This window comes from Mus caroli, unplaced genomic scaffold (genome assembly GCF_978045245.1).
Source record: "Mus caroli unplaced genomic scaffold, Mus_caroli_1 scaffold_3, whole genome shotgun sequence".
Classification (NCBI taxonomy): domain Eukaryota; kingdom Metazoa; phylum Chordata; class Mammalia; order Rodentia; family Muridae; genus Mus; species Mus caroli.
Genome location: NW_028227258.1, coordinates 139,071,636 through 139,084,250, shown reverse-complemented (window position 1 = coordinate 139,084,250; position 12,615 = coordinate 139,071,636). Strand labels below are relative to the sequence as shown.

The 12,615-nt window shown below is 37.3% G+C and overlaps 1 long non-coding RNA gene across 1 annotated transcript in view; it reads left to right on the top strand.

The window, feature by feature from the left end:
- The window catches only part of LOC147005669 (uncharacterized), a 61,393-nt gene that overhangs the window by 37,646 nt on the left and 11,132 nt on the right, over positions 1–12,615 (top strand). The window contains exon 2 of the long non-coding RNA XR_015046643.1: positions 647–937. This is a non-coding gene — a long non-coding RNA (uncharacterized LOC147005669). The remainder of the gene's footprint in view (positions 1–646; positions 938–12,615) is intronic.

Here is a 12,615-nt window from a genome sequence, read left to right as displayed (position 1 = left end):
AAAATGTTCCCAGGAGATGTCCCCAGGCTTAGCAGTTTCTACTGCATCATATTCATTTGGGCTCTTTCCATCCATCAAGGCAAAGCTATAGTTCAAGTATAAATCAGGAGGTTCATCAATGAGGGAAATATGTCACTCCCGATAGCTGGTCTCTGTTTCTGCTATTAGCGAGCCTCAAATTGGTGCCTGTCTGTGCATGAAGAAGAAAAATGGAAATGGATAAAACAACAGCAGCTCTCGTTGGGCAGAGGCACTCCATTCTTCCAAGGGATAATTTCTATCTGTGTAACTGTATCAGGCACGATTCAGCCCACTAAGTGAAGCTAAGCCCTTGCAGCAAGCCATGCTTCTTTACACAGCCCCATATCAAAGCATCCTTCCTGACAATCCCTGAGCTGGCTTGCCTATCTCACTGAAACAGCACCGTGTGCCGCTCTGTTACTTCCGTGGAATCGAGTCTATAAAAGGACAAGTTTTGCCATATATTAAAATGACATTTAGCCAATTTTATAATGAAAAGCCTTCATTTGTGACAATAAATCACCTCTTCAATATTTTTATTGTAGATTATAGAAAAGAAAATGCCAATATCCATTTTTCACTTAGCTTTAGGTTAAAAATTTTCAATAACTTTTCTATTATACAGAGACACTTGTTTTAAGGCCACACATGTAACCAGACGTTTACCCATCAGAGCCCAGGCTAATGAAACATGAACATATGTCGCCACGAGTGAGAAGAGGCAGCTGCCGTTTTTACAAGGAAGAACAAAACGGAAAAAAAATGTTTACTTCATCCTGACTGAACCATGCGACTGGAAGTTCCATTCAGGCTTGAAGACCCAGTATTTCCTCAGACTCGTTATTCATGCTGTGGTCTGCACAGTATTTTAAAGCTTTTTCTGTGAGAAAATATCAAGCATGTGTGAAATAAACATGTAAGGGTATTTTCATTCACTTTACATTATGAATTCTATCCAGAGAGACCTGTCTCTCTCCATCCCAACTTCCTCATTCCCATTTCTGCTATGTTTTGACACTTGATAGTTCTAACAGAATCAAAAGAATGTAGTTTTTACCCATATACATCTCCCTGTTTTCAAATACTGTGAGAGAAAGTACTATTCGAGACAAGTAGATGTTCTAGCTGGAGAATAACATGTGATAACATGTGTGATTGTAATACACTTAAGTAGATGTATTACTAAATCTAGATGGGGTGACATGCAACATTTTCTTGGCAACCCAAAGGCTGTTCACATCACAATGCAGATATATAGAAATACTGGCTTACTAGAACACAGGATTTTTACTCAATGCTAAGGCAGTAAAACCACCCAGATTCTAGATGGTTAAAATAAAGCCTGGTACTTGTCAACATAGGTATGTTCCAACATCTGGATTATGATGTTTCTCTCACACCGAAAATCATTAGCCTTAAGAGGTAGGGTTGCTTGACACATTTTATATAGACTCATACAATTCAGTAAATTACCTCAAGGATGTAGAGATGATTTTCAGGATATTTCAAGTTTCCAGTGTCTTAAAAGAACGTTTTCATGAAGCATACTGAAGAATTTTGTTGCTGGGAGGTGAACAGCTTGTTTTCAGCCGATGTTACTTATCTTTCTTAAAGCCCATAGGCCCTTTCTTTGCCCAGTACTTATTTCTCCATACCTTTGTGATGCTATTGCTAATATATTACACTGCAGGTGATATAGATTTGGCGGGAGGTGATATTAATATTATTTTATCTTATTTCCTTTTAAATCAATTAAGAATAGAAAACAGAAAACCTGCACTAATGCCAGCAGGCATAATTACATTTGTTGTGCTATTTGGTTTTCATGAATAAAAATACTTGTGTCATCCATTTTATCCTGAGCAATTTTAGTTAGTATTTTAAGTGGATGGCCTAGTAGTATACAGTAAATCTGTAACACACATATAAATAAATCTTGTATTCAGTCAGCCTTCTGCCTTTACTTGTGAGAGACTTTATTTCCTGGGTATGGTTTTTTTGTCTTTGCTGCTGCTGCTGCTGCTGCTGTTGTTGTTGTTGTTAATGCAGGGAATGTTTTAAATATATAATCCTACTTTCTCCTAGGGTAGATTCATAACACATTTTCTTTCTCAGTTACTTGCTTAGAATACCAATTCTGTCTCAAGAGGCTCTGTCCAAATCTTTTATTCAATTTGATTCAGTATCTCACTGCATTTGAGGGTTCCTTTTTCATCTTCAACAATGCTTTGAAGACTGAGTCTTTTGAGCTATCTCTGCAGTGAAGGAATTTTTCTGGCACAAGATTAGGAGCCAACCTGGCTGGCACAGTATTTACTTGGGTTTCCCTCTGCTCCAAGATTTAAATGTGTGATGTTAGGTTTTCAGTTAGGAAGTGGGACTTCTGTTCCATATGACCTCTCTTATATCACAGCCATTGCTCCCACACTGCATCTCTCTCTCTCTCTCTCTCTCTCTCTCTCTCTCTCTCTCTCTCTCTCTCTCTCTCTCTCTCTCCTCTCCAGATATCTGGAGAGGAAAGAGAGAGAGAGATATCTTTCCAAACTTATTTGCTCTATCCAAACCATTTCTAACTCTTAGATTAGAGCAAAGATAATACTCAATTTTCCTTTTAGTTTTTGTTGTTTTTTTGTTTTTGTTTTTGTTTTTTGTTTTTGTTTTTTTTTTTTTTTTTGAGACAGGGTTTCTCTGTATAGCTGTGGCTGTCCTGGAACTCACTTTGTAGACCAGGTTGGCCTCGAACTCAGAAATCTGCCTGCCTCTGCCTCCCTAGTGCGGGGATTAAAGGCATACTCCACCATGCTCGACAATTTTCTTTTGAGGATAGTTGTGAGGATTCTTAGGAACCTTTTCACATTGCATGGTATTGTATTTATTCCCTACATATAAACATCTTTCCTTTGTTCACTATTTTTATTAAAATTTTGGATTACACACAACAGTTCATTCTGTGGATAAAGGAAAGGATAATTCTTTTTCTTTTTTATTTGTAAATTTTATTCTTTGAGAATTTCATACACATATAAATTATGAATATATATATATATATATATATATACACACACACACATGAGTCTCCTAGATTCTCCCTAACATGTTTTCTTTCCCAGCTTCATGTTTTCTTCTTTTCTCTTAAAATAACCCACTAAGTCCAGTTAATGCTGTTGACAATTGCATGGGTGTGGAGATATCCAGGGAACCCACCAGAAGCTATACCCCAAAGAAGAATCCTTTTTACCCTTGATGACTTGTTTATTAGTTGTGGAAAAATGAGATTTAATATTTAGGTATGTTATATGGTCTTATATTCTCTATAAATTTATACCTTATACTATACATTCCAACATTTTCAGGCACAATGTTGAAGCTACATAAAAATCTCAAAAATTGATGTAGCTTTATTCTGTGGAAATAGAAAAAAAACTAAAAACCTTTGTGTTTGCCCCTTTAGGCTGTGTAAATTATAAATCACCTTCCCTTTGAGAATGGTTTCTCATATTTCTTGAAATACCAGTAATCTCTAATGTCCCATTAGTGACTTCACAGCATGATTATGTGCAATTCAGGAAGGAACATCTCTGAGATGAGAGTCATGGAAGAAATAATGTTTCCTGTTGACTGTTTCAGGTGTCAGCAGAATTCTGCTAAATTATTGAAGGGAATTTTGGTAACTGGCTAATATTAAGTACTAAATGATTTTGCTACATGGTGGTGACTTTTTAAAAGATATTTATTGTCAAAAGAAAACAAGAGAATGAGGCAATTTCCTGGTTAAAATACATACTGTAAAAGCATGAAAGTCCGAGCTCAACTCTCCAGCACCCACATAACAAGATGGATGTGGTCATGCATACCTGGAAGCTCAGAGCTTTGGAGGAGGAGGGACAGACACAGGACGATCACCACTGGGACTTGGTGACTACCATCATAATATAGGTTCAGTGACAGATCCTATCTGTAGGGAATAAGGTTGAAAGTGATAGAACAGGACATATGTTTGGTTTCTAGTTGTGTATCCCTGCATACATACCTAGGCATATCCCACATTCACACACATATAGACATAAACACATATACACACATCAAAATACAAAAGATGGAACTATAAAGCATAAAAAAACAGTAAAGATACTGAATTCTGGACTTTTTTTTTTGATACACAATTGAAAGCTGTATTATTGCATCAGTAATGGCTTTGTTGTCTTTAGCTCGAAGGCATTAACTTAGTAGCTATCTTTTGTTTCTTTTAGTGAACTTCAGCTTCTTAGCTCCTTTTTGTCTGCCTCACCCCACCTAAATAAATAATGCCATGCAGCAGACTGTGTCCTGAGGATATAAGTCTCTGTTGACCTGGAAAGAAAATCTTTCAGGTACACTTTTTATGAAAGGTATCAAGTTCACAGTAGAAAGAAGTCGAGATTCATAAGATTAGGGCTAGTGTCATGTTTATTGAATAATATATTCCAGAAAGTGTGTCCTCTGCACTAGTATGTATAGTTCTGAGCAGGAATGATGGGAGCCAAAGGGTAAAGCACATAGAACAACCCAGGGCCCAACCTACAGCTCTGTGGGCCCAAACATTGACTTGCTCTGGGGCTGGAATTACAGTACCAGTATCAGAAAATGGATCCTATGACTCTACCTTAGCCATTGTGCCCCACACTGCTGAATATTTACAAATAAAGATAAGATTGCAACAATGACCGAAAAGATCTCCTGAGGTTGGACACATGCATTCCAGTTCCCATCTGCTATTAACAATGTCACAAGAAGCAGAAGAGATGAGGAAAATGATTCAGAAATTTCCATTAAACAGTTCCAAAGACTCACTCAGCTGTAACACCTAGTATCTCAGCTACTTTTCTTGTATTCATTTTATGTTGCTTCCTAGAAATCTCAATAAACACGTTATTCTCCATCTGAGTTTTCACAGCATACTTGTGATACAGTTTATTTTCCAGAAGTTCATGTACTGAACAAGTCAGTAGTGTTTAGTGAATTTACAGAATAGAGCCATAACCACTAGCCTCTGGCTTTTTCTCTTTGCTGTACTCATTGGCTCCCATCATTCCTGCACAGACCTATACATACCAGTACACAGGAACCGTTTCTGGAATATTTTATTTGTGAATAGAATGCTCCACTTTTTAATCTGCTGGAGACCTTGGGCAGGGAGGCAATTGCTCTATAACTTTTTTCCAACGCACAGACACATTTTGAGACTGGGTTTCAGTGTATTCCCTAGGCTTATCTCAACATGCTGGACTCAGGTAGTCCTCTTTGTCAGCCTCCTTCATGCTAGAACAATATGTGCCAGCCACTGTCATCTAGCTACCATCTTCTAAGTCTAGAAGATTTTCCTTACACCATAGTGAACCGTCAGACAGAAAAGACTCAAGATACAAATGAAAGGAAATAAACAAACAAAACTGATAATAAACCCACATTTGATGCACAGTCAGCTAGGCACTGCACTTTTATTATAGAATCATGTTATTTGAATTACTTAGTTTTATGTGATTAAAAAAATACTGTAATTTGGCTCTATACACATGCCCCAAGACTTAGCCTCCTGTGGCCTCTTCCTCTGTTTACTACAGTCATGCATTGTAGGTAATCCAGCCCTTGGGTTACTCTCTGTGCTGTACCATTGGCTTCTGTCATTCCCAGATCTATACATACCCAGTGCACAGAAGGATTTCTGGAATATATTACTTGTGAATACAGACATGTATTCACAATCAGATCTTCTGTGTTTTATCAGTTTTGGAGCTATTTTCCAGAGGTCTATCCATCTTAAATCCTGTTCACAGGAATCTGTGTACTTCACTTTACTTGTGATTATCATAATAAACACTATTTCTTTGTATTTGTTTGTTGAATATGATTTCTACTTCAAAAACCCTTTGGGGCTTAGCAGCTACCATACCTGATAAACCTTTACTTTTAAAATCAATATACAGAAAACTTAATCCTAAAGATCAAGCACACAGCCAAGGGCAACATAATTTGGGGGGAGACAATTAATAATGATCACAAAAGGGTTGGATTTTAACAGGAGGAATGAATTATACAAAGTAGCTGGATACAATTGGTTAGTTCTTCAAAATGTGAACTGCTTATTTATATTTAATCATGTGAAAGTAGGAATAGCCCCATAAGATGTGTACCAAAATAGAAAAGTTAGCACAGATGCTCTAGGCTGGCATCTCCTGGAAAAGAGCCACCAGAGGGCTGGCACTGTCAGCAGAACTGCCTCTCACTAATCCTAATACTGCTTTCACCTTGGAGTCTAGTCTATGTGCCCAATATTCTCCATGTTTTTGCCCCAGAGCTGGCTGTACCTTCTGTTCTTCTAAGACTCTTGGAAGGAAACAGATGTCATGATCACTTGCCAGGTTCAGAGCAGGGATCTGAGCTAGGTGCATGCCAGCTCAGTGCTACAGGATCAGGCAGCAGGCGCTGTTGGCAAACTTGCTAAGCAACGCAAGTTTGAGGAACTGTTCTCAGGACTCTGGACTCTCTTATTAATACAGTGTGGAAGTGTGACTAGGGAATCCGACAGGGAATATGGATGTTGAGTCCAGGCACATAGGAAAGGCTGTGTACCTAACAGATTACAGAATTTAGTTCATTTAGTCATCATGACAGTTGAGTTCTTTGATCACCCTTGATCACTTATGATAGATGGAAAACCAAAACAAGCATTTTGCCATAGTGGTGAGAGTCCTTATGACCGCCTACTATGTAATCAATTCCATGAAGACCCCATGTCCAGTCATTCTTACACACACACACACACACACACACACACACACACACACACACACACACACTTAGCTACCTTGTAACAGTTACAATATTGATATAAAATGTGAAAACATTAATTTAAAGATAGTTACATAAATTTAACAAAAATATATACATCATTGAACCTTTTCTTGTTTTATTAAACTTATTCTATTAGGTAAAAATATATTTAATAATAAGGGGCCAGGTAAAAGCCCTGTCTTTCCTAAGTAGTTAAATCTATTTTATTATCTAGTTATAGCGGTCAAATTGAAGTATCTACATATTCCGATAAAATGTATATGACTTTCTTTGTAGAGTTCATAAAACCTTTAATAATTGCTTTAAAACATTTAATTTTTATTTAATTTGGATCACTATGCAGTTAAATATCTACTCGCCTACATTAAATATCTTTTCCTACCATAGAATTTCATATTATAGAACGTGATATTCTTTCATATGAACCGCCAAGGAGTTTCTGAATGTTTCTGCACCTTGACATTTAGTTTGCATGTATATTTAAATAATTGTCTATGAAACTTAAAGCCTAACATGACATCTAATTGGCCCTGATTAGTCACTTCAATCTTCAAGATACACTATTTTTCTGGGTATTGAATCAAAGTGTTTTGGGCACTGTACTGATCTTGCTCAATTAATAGTAAGGAGCAATTTAAAATTTTGCAGTTTGCTTAAGTGACCACAATGCTATCCTCAGATAAGTTTTTCATGGAATATGTGCCCATGTACACTTAGTCTTGTATTATCACTTAAAATTATCTTTCCTGATATAATTTTAGAAGATTATTATTTGATTTGATTTACATGTGCGTGTGCGTGTGTGTGTGTTTATAAATGCTTGTGTGTATCAGTAGAAGAGGATAAAACATTCTCTATAACCAGAGATACAGAAGCTCCTGACCAGCCTGCATTGGTAATCTGTCTCTGATCCTTTGCAAGAGCAGCAAGTATATTTAACTGAGTCATCTCTTTAGCGTCTCTAGTCATAAATTTTAGCTATGTTCCTAAGTGTCTCAATGCCTCTTACTATGGGAAAACAGCATAGCCAAAGTAACTTTGACTAAGGAAAAGAGACTTAATTTTGGTGTACTGTTCCAGCATGATAAGAAACAATGTGGGGGGAAAGGAGTCATGGCTTCAAGCAGCAAACATGGCAGCAGGACCAGGTTCCAGAACACATCTGGAACCTAAAGTATGAAGCAGAACGAGCAAACAGGAGATGATGACCTGGAGTCTTTAACTCTAAAAGTCACCTTCCTGTGAAGTTCCACCTTTAACTCTGAGTGTAAGTAGCAGATACTATGGGGAACTATCTACAAATTCACAGATGCGAAAATCATGAGCAAAATGTTTGCAAGTGGAATCCAAGTCCATGTAGGAGTACATTATATCACACAAAAATGGATGTCATCTCAAGCATAGTTCACCAGGACCCACGTGGTGCGAGGACACAACTTATTCCCATGAGTTCCCCTCTGACCTCCACGAATGAACTTTAACACATGCACATACAAATAAACAAATTATAAAACTAAAAACTATCTCCTTGAACTGACAAATAATTAAAGTAAAATTCCAAGGTATGCCAGTCCTATACCGAAAGTTAATGAGCAAATATGAATCACTTCCAGATGTGTCTAACAGAACATGCAAAATTGGTGAAATAAAGTAAAGCGAATGTGTCTGAGAGAATTTAAAGAAGACCTAAAATAGGAAAATAGTATGTGTTCACCTGGTGTGTTTGAAACACAAACTACCCTTGTGAGTGTCTAAGGTACAGCTCATCAACTACACAGAACACCGAATACTTGCTAGTGTTGCCCAAAACAAAGTTGGAAACCTACTTAAAAGATCATAATTTTTTCTGCAAATTTTAAGAAATTGAACCTTGATGACACATATCTTAGATATGTTATTATGATGTTTAATGCTTTATATAGTAATTACAACCTAAACTCCAGTAGGTTTTTCTGCGTATTGAAAACTTGATTGCAGAATTTATATGTAAATTCATGGGAGACAAGTAAATCAAATTAAGTATCACCAGCAAGCAACAGATTAGAGAAAGGAAAACCAGCTGAAGGTCTTACACTGCCTGACTTTAATATTATGGCAAAGATATTCATCCAACACTATTTATGTTGCTGTCAAGATAAATAGTAAACATCGATACAGTTTACAAACAAGTGCTCCCAGGCCTGTAGACATGGCATGGGCACACATGTAAATTCTATTTAATAGCAGAACACACTTTTCTGTAGGCAGTGCTGAGACTTTGGCTGCCCACATGTCCACCTTGCTGTGAAATCCCTGTGACATGTTGACATAATTTTAAATCACAAAAAAATTAATGTTATAAATTTAAAAATGGATAAAATACTTTGGAGATAATAGGCAAGATTTCCTAACTATAAGAACAAAATCATGATCTGTAAAAAAAAGAAAAAAAAATTAAAGTGGACTACAAAAAATTAACAGCATTTGTATTTCCAAAACAACTGGTAAGTAAATGAGCAGAAAAACTATGTCTAGGAGAAAATAATGATAACTCATACATTTCCTGAGAGGATGTATGCAGCATGGATAAAGATGATTAAAACCAAAGAAAGAAAGTGAGAGAGAGAGAGAGAGAGAGAGAGAGAGAGAGAGAGAGAGAGAGAGAGAGAGAGAGAGAGAGAGAGATCTACAGCATTTTCAATTCTTGGGAGAGAAGAAGATATATAGGAAGTAAATATAATCACTTATTTGCATTATTACTTGTTAAGGAGCTGCAAATTACAAACACATGAAATTATACCGTAAACTTATTAGAAACTAATTAGTTTATTACTAATTTTTAAAGATTTATTTGGTTTTATATAATGGATGAATTTTTTCCCTGCATCCATATATGTGCACTATATATGCAGTACCTGAAGCCAGAAGACGCCAGCAGAAGAAATCAGATTATTTAGAGCACGAGTTAAGATACTCAGAACATCAGAACCCACATGGCAGCTAACTGTCTATAACTTCAGTTTCAGGGCATCTTTTACTTTCTTTTAGTCTCAGGAGATTTTTACCAATTTCACTGTTTTAAACATATAGTTCAGTCCTTTAATTCCTATGTATTGAGCCAAGATATATGGAGACATACATTTAGTTAAAGACTCATAAATGTATGTATTATGCCAAACTAGTAATGCCCTAGTCAGATCAGCATGTGAACAAGTTAAATATGCTTTGTTATATATAGGAAACAGAGCACCACGTAGCCAGAAAGAGAAACAAATGTACATAAGATAATGTTTATAACCTTTAAAAATAATTATGTCCATAGAGCCAAATCACTCCTTTTGCATTATAGTTTATATAAACCCCTAAAAATGTTAGCCCAGACTTAAAAGAAAGCAGAGATATTTGGGAGGAAATGGGAAGTCATGTTAAAGCTTCGACTATGTATCCATATCCATATCAAAATACACCAGATTGTACATTTTAATATGTGTACACATTTACGAATCATGTTTCTTGACTTATAATGATGATACTATGTTTTGAAAGTTATAGAGTTAAAATATTAATAAGACAAAAATAAACTTAATATGGCCAACCTAATGAGCATCATAGCTTTGTAACAGATGACATTTATCAATACATGGAGTAAATTGTCATAAAATGAAACATCATTTAATTTTCAACAGCATATAATTTGAAAGATTTTTTAATTGAATATTTTATTTAGTTGCATTTCAAATGTTATTCCCTTTACCGGTTTCCTCTCTGCCAACCCCCTATCCTATCCTCCTTACTCTGTTTCTATGACGTTTCTCCCCCATCCACCCACCCACTCCCACCTCACTGCCCTGGCATTCCTCTACACTGGGGCATCAAGCCTTAACAGGACCAAGGACCTCCACTCCCATTGATGCCAAACAAGGCCCTTTTATCTCCTTCAGTCCTTTCCCTAAGCCCTCCACTGGGGTTCCTGTGCTCAGTCTGATGGTTGACTGTAAGCATCAGTATCTGTATTGGTCAAGACAGATCTGGCAGAGCCTCTCAGGAGACAGCTGTATCAGGTTCCTGTCAGCAAGCACTTCTTGGCATCCACAATAGAGTCTGGGTTTGGTATCAGCATGTGGGATGGATCCCCAGGTGGGACAGTCTCTGGATGGCCTTTCCTTGAGTCTCTGCTCTACTCTTTGTCCCTGTATTTCCTTTAGACAGGAACAATTCTGGGTTAAAATTTTGGAGATGGTTAGTTGGCTCATCCCTCAACCAGGGTCAGGGGGAACATGCTTAACCTCTGAATATGGTCTCGTCAGGTTTTCTCTCCCCTTTGTGGGGTATTTCAGCTAATGTCATCCCATGTGGTCATGGGCAGCTCTTGCTTTCCTGGCATCTGAGACTTTCTGGTTGCTAGCCCCAGTTCCCCATTCCCCATTGCTACTCACCTCTGTTCAATTTCCTGACCCTCTTTGACTCCTACAGCTCACCTACAGCTCCTCCCATACCTGATTCTTCCCTCCCTTTGCCCTTTTTCTCTTCCTGCCAAGTCCCTCCCACCCTCTGCTTCCCTTGATAATTTTGTTCCTCCTTCTAAGTAGGACTAAAGCATCCCCTCTTTGATCTTCTTTCCTCTTGAGCTTCATGTGGTCTGTGAGTTGTATCGTGGTTATTCCACGTTCTTTGCCTAATATCCACTAACCAGTGAGTACATATCATGTGTGGTCTTTTGTGACTGAGTTACCTCAATTGGGACCATATTTCCTAGATCCATCCATTTGCCTGTGAATTTCATGAAGTCATTGTTAATAGCTGACTAGTATTACATTGTGTAAATGTACCACATTTTCTGTATCCATTCCTTTGTTGAGGGACATCTGGGTTGTTTTTAGCTTCTGGATATTAAAAATATGGTTGCTATGAGCATGTGTCCTTATTTCATGTTGAAGCATCTTCTGGGTATATGCCCACAAGTGGTAAAGCTGGGTCCTCTGCTAATAATATGTTCACATTGCTGAGGAACTGTCAAATGGATTTTCAGAGATCTATCCCCATCAGCAATGGAGGAATTCTCTTCCTCCACATCCTTGCCAGCATCTTCTGTTACCTGAGTTTTTTATCTTAGCCATTCTGACTGGTGTGAGGTGGAATTTCAGGGTTGTTTTGATTTGCATTTCTCTGATGACTAAGGATGTTGAACATTTCTTTAGGTGCTTCTCAGCCATTTGAGTTTCCTCAGTTGAAAATTCTCTGTTTAGCACTGCTCTCCATTTTTTAATAGGGTTATTTGTTTCTCTGGAGACTAACTTACTGAGTTATTTGCATATATTGGATATTAACCTCTATCAGGTATAAGATTTGTAAAGATCTTTTCCCAATCTGTTGTTTGCCACTTCATCCTGTTGACAGCATCCTTTGCTTTACATAAGGTTTTCAATTTTATGAGGTCATACTTGTCGGTTCTTTATCTTAGAGCAAAAGCCACTGGTGTTCTGTTCAGAAAAAATTTCCCTGTGCCCATGTTTTTGAGGCTTTTCCCCACTTTCATTTCTACTAGATTCAGTGTATCTGGTTTTATGTGGTTTTATGATCCACTTGGACTTAAGCTTTGTACAGGGAGATAAAAATGGACATATTTGCATTTTTTGACAACCAGTTGAATCAGAACCATTTGTTGAAAATACTGTCTATTTTCCACTGGATGGTTTTAGCTCCTTTGCCAAAGATCAAGGGACCATAGGTGTGTGGGTTCATTTCTGCATCTTCAATTCTATTCCATTGATCTTCCTGCCGGAC